This window comes from Carlito syrichta, unplaced genomic scaffold, assembly GCF_000164805.1.
Source record: "Carlito syrichta isolate Samal-C Ts95f unplaced genomic scaffold, Tarsius_syrichta-2.0.1 Scaffold305857, whole genome shotgun sequence".
NCBI classification, from domain to species: domain Eukaryota; kingdom Metazoa; phylum Chordata; class Mammalia; order Primates; family Tarsiidae; genus Carlito; species Carlito syrichta.
The window spans coordinates 356,106-361,420 of NW_007249953.1; positions in this window are offsets into that span (position 1 = coordinate 356,106).

The window sequence follows — 5,315 nt, forward strand, 5'->3', positions numbered from 1 at the left end:
ATCTTTCAAATTGAATTGTGAAAATTAGAAAAGAATGCAAAATATTCATGCAAGTCCATACAAGATGATCCTAGTGAATAAATATTGTCTTCAAAGGATTTATTCTAAGGAAACAAATGAAGATATTCAATAATACTTGGCAAAAATAATATTCCTTGAAGAATTGTTTATAATAGCAAAATGGTTTTTTATATAGAGTAAATACTAACAGATAGTAATATTCTTTTAGATAATTACAGTTATATCTTGTTAAGATGCTTATTTAACTGTGTTAAGAGTGATATAATTATGGGTTGGTTTTTATTTTTGATAATTAATATTTTTCTATTTAAAAAAATTAAATATATATAATTGATATAACCCAGAGCACATTCTAAAAAATTATCAGACTATTTCCCTCAGAAGATTTTTTATTGTTTTCAAAAGACTTTGAGAACTAGACTGACACTATTGACTTAATACAGAGTTACTACAAGAACGTGTTGAATCATTTCTCAGGAAAATTTTCTTTAAACTGATCACTTTTCTATTCATATGCTGTCAATTAAAAAGGGAAATTTATAGCAGCTTCTGATATGAAGCCTACACTTGAAAAAAAAATGCTATATCCAAACAACTTTCAGATGAAATCTATTTTTTCAAAGGACTTCATACGTTTCAAGTCAAAGAACTCAATGAATTCTTAAAAACCTACTTTGTTAGTATGCTGGACAGTTATGACTTAATTTTTGTGTTTGTTAAATAAAGTAGGTACTACACAGGACAGTTCTAGAGTAATGTTAATTTGAGGCTTATGTTCTTAAGTTGAGGAGGACTTAAAAGTTATTAATTGGACTACAGTACCTGGAACCTAGCAGTCCATGAGTGATTGTGGAATGTGTGTGTGCATTTATGTAAGTGTAACCCTGAAGATACTTGGCAATGTTTTTATCATTCATTCATTTAAAATCATTAAGCATCTACTATATGTGAAGTGCTAGGACACAGGTGTGAAAAAGCATTGTAATGAAGGAGTTTGTAGTCTAGCATGAGTCTGCCCAGACCAGCTCATCCTAATATAAATCAAATCATCCTACTATAACTTTAGGAAGAAAAATTTGAGAAGGATATGTGTTGGAAATTACAAGAACACTGAGAAACGTAGGATAGCTAATTTGTCCCCATTTCCCCAAGACTTTCTTGGTTTTGCATTAAAATTCCTGCATCTTGGGAACTCCCTCTCAGTTCCAGGAAGACCAGGATAGTTGGTCAATCTAGAAAGGACATTAAGCCCAGCTAAAACTTTCTGGAGGAGGTGAATCCAGACTTCTGGGCTGAGTCCCCAAGTTAAGAAGGATTATCATGGTGAGAATAGGTTGTATGTGTGGGTGGGGGTGTTAGGGTGGGAGTGGTGGAGAGATTCCAGGCAGAGGAGGCTGCCTAGATAAACAGCACAGTGTATGTGAGGAACCACAGGGCAGTTCTAATGTCACTTGAGCACTGGTTGACTAGATTGGAGATAGAAAAGATGAGTTCTCAGGTGAGTAAGACCTGATTTAGCAGGGCAAGAGGTTTGCATCAGTTTGTGAGGGCTGCTGTAACAAAGCACCACAAACTGGATGACTTAAAGAACAGAAATTTATTCTCTCTTGGGTCTCGAGGCCAAAAGTCCAAGATCAATATGCTGGCACGGTTGGTTCCTCCTGAGTCTGTGAGGGAGGATCTGGTCCATGACTGTCTCCTAGATTCTGATGGTTTGCTGGCAAGTCTTGGCCTGTAGAAGCATCACCCTTAACTCCACTTTCATCTTTACATGGTGTTCTCCTTGTGTGGTTATCTGTGTCCAAATCCCCCCTTTTTATAAGGACATCACTCACGTGGGATTAGGGACCCACCTTCTTCCACTATGACCTCATCTTAACTAAATTACAACTGCAACACTCTGTTCCCAAACAATGTCACATTCTGAGGTTCTAGGGTTTCAACATGAATTTCTGGGTCTATAACTCAACCCCTAACAGTGGAAGTGGATGAAGGAGGTTCAAAAAGAATAAAGAGACCTGGTTACCTTGTAGCCTGCAAGTGGGCTGCCCTCATTGGCTCATGGTAACAGAAATCCCAACAATTTGAGGAAAGATCTCACTTCAGTTCAACAGACACACACTAAAGAATATTGGGAAGGGAGCCTGAAGTCAACCAACCCTCCAGCTATGGATATGAGAGAGGTCCGACCATCCTCATGTGGGCAGCAAGAGAAGCAAGAGGCAAGGGGCACCTCCTCATGTCAGCAAACACTCCATCTATCAAGATCTCTCTTTGGTCAAGAATAAACAAGATAAAACTCAATCTACTAAAAATTACTCTAAATCTAAAGGCAGGAAATGTTTCTCTGAGGAATACCATTCAGAGGAAGGCTTCTAAACATTAAGATTTACCAAGGTAATCAGAAGAAAATAATTTGACAATTAGGATGCGAAACTAAATAGTCTCTCTGGAATAGCCACAGAAAACTGTGAAGAGATGGCAGTGACAGAGGAAGATTCAAAAAGAAACCAAACATCAAGAACCAAAGCCTTCATAACACACTGTTAACTGCAGAACTGATGCCGAAGAAAATAACATTGACATTTAGGGCTCTCCCAGGACACAGAAGTAAAGGACAAAAAGGACAAAAAGGTAAGAAAAATGAAAGAACACATGGAAGACAAAAACACCAAAAAAAAAAAAAAAAAGATTTTACATGTGATTATGGCTATTTCCATAAAAGGCCAGATTGATTGAAAAAGAAGACAGTTGAAGAAAACATTCTTGATCTGAAAAATACATGTAGCTGTGCCTACATTTAGGCATTTTTTCATTTATTATGATTATGCATTTAATTTTCACAAATTTATAATTGTATTTTATATATAGACTATTGCTTCATTTTTCATCCTTTAACATTATACTGTGAGCATTTCTCATGTTATTGGACTCATTACATAAAAGATTTTTCATGAGTGTATGTTATTTTATTATATGACTATAACATAATTTAAAGATTGAATAATTTTATTTTGAAATTTTGCTCTTTACAAATAGTGCTACAGTGTATATTTTTGTTTGTAGATTGTTTCTTATACACACATTATTTCCAGAGGACAATTTCCTAGAAATTGAATTACTAGGTCAAAGGACATGTAAACCAGAGATTCCCAGACTCTAGGATTCCACAGACCAAGAAATTTAAAAATAAAATAAAATTAAGTAAAATAAATAAAGGATCAAAATAAAGTTGTCTGTCTTGTAATTTTGTCAAGTAAGTACATTAAGAAAAAATCCTAAGGGATAGCATGGTTATTCATAATAGAGACTATATCTGATATAAAAAAATTGAGGGGCTATAATCCCACAACACAGGACTATCTTTAAGCGGAATAATTTAATTAGTTCCATTAAAAACTCCATACATTGGATTTTTAAAAATTTACTCTATACTAGTAACAATTTTATCAGGAATGGACAGTGGCATTTTGGTTGGCACATTGAAGCCATCGAGTAGACCACCTTGCTTCTGAAATATGCAATGCATTGTTCACTATTTTGAAGATAAAACCCTAATGTTTTACTTTTGCATTGCCACACATTCTGTAGATGGGTGAATTTAAGGAAAATACATCATTTAAAAATGTTTTCATAGTTCTAAGGGCATCAGTAGGCAAGATTGGCCCTTTCTGCATTGCTAAAAAGCATCTCTGTGTCTTTTGGGTGAAATATGGGGAAAAGTCCATGCTCTGGAACAGAGGATGAAGACACAGTCTCTGCATCAGCTTGATCTGGAATCAAATCTTGAATCCACCACTGTTTTGCAACTTGGCAAGCATAAAGGGACATGACAATGGGCAAGCCTGAATTTCCTCGTCTACAAAATTGGGGCTGATATTATTACCTACTTTATAAGGTGCCCGACATATTCTAAGGGCCTTAATATAAGTTTCCTAGTCTTTCTACAAATTACCATTTGTTTTCAAACACTGTAGATCAAGATGCAGCAAACATTTTCTCCATGGGGCAGATAGTAAATATTTTAGACTCTGAAGGCCCTACAGTCTCTGTTGCAATTACTTAACTTGACTGTAATAGCTTGAAATCTCCCACAGTCAACATATAAATGAATAAGTGTAGTAGCTGTCCAATAAAACTTTATTTATAAGCATGAAAATATAAATTTCATATGATTTTTTAATATTTTATGTGCCATAAACTATTCCTCTTCTTCTGACTTCTTTTGTCCAATCATATACAAATATAAAAACTATTCTTAGCTCAAGGGCCATATAGAAACAGTGGGCCCTAGAAGTCATACTTTGATATAAGCCATAAGGAAAAGTTAGAAAAATTGTACTTTGTGAATAACACATTTTCTTGTAACTAAGCTTGAAAATAGTTATTTTGAAAGGAATGTTTTTAAAAACATTGCCCAGACGTATGACAAGAGGAATTGTAGGATTGCTATAGGAATCTCTAGTTCCACCTCCTAATTCGCGGAATGGGAGAACTGAGACCCACTAGGCCAAGTGGGCTTCCTCAAGATCTCACTAGGAGTTTGCCGGGGTGAGAGTGAGGACTGACATGGAACATTCCTGAATCACGGCCCAGTGTGCTTTCCATGGCACAGAATCACATGATTTTATATTGCACACTTCGTAGTTAACGAGACACTGAGATTTTTATTCGTCAATGAAAAGCTTATTCAAAACTTTGTTCCCCTGAGAAGAAAAGATAAACAATAATTTCACATGGTAATTTTCCAAATTTCTGTACCATATCTACATATCCAAACACAGCTGTATGAAGGCATATGTTGGCTCCAGGCAACAAATCAGCCTGCTTACTCTTGTTTTCAAAGGCAAAGCATGTTATTTGTTCAATCAAATGTACTACAGGGCCCCCGCCCCAACCAAAATAAAACAATAAACCAAAACCAAAAGACAATTGTTGACAATATCCCCACTGACGCTCCATGTAGATAGTAAGAAAACAGAGAGAACAAGAGAGAATGAGAGAAAGATTGATTTCATGTTTCAGACCAACAAACAAACAAATAGATTCTCCCTCTAAACTTCCTGAAGTCTTGAGTTTTCCTTTGGAGGCTCTGTATATACACACTTATTATTGGTTAGTGAAGGCTCTTACCTTACAATGAGAATTTTAACTGATAACATCTTAGGAAGCACTCTCAGGTCTATGAGATTTTTGGCTTTTGTTTGAAAAATGACAGTTTTAATTATTTTGTCTTTTTTTTTAAAAACCACTTTATTGAAGTATAATTAATGCACAAATGTTGCACATGTTAA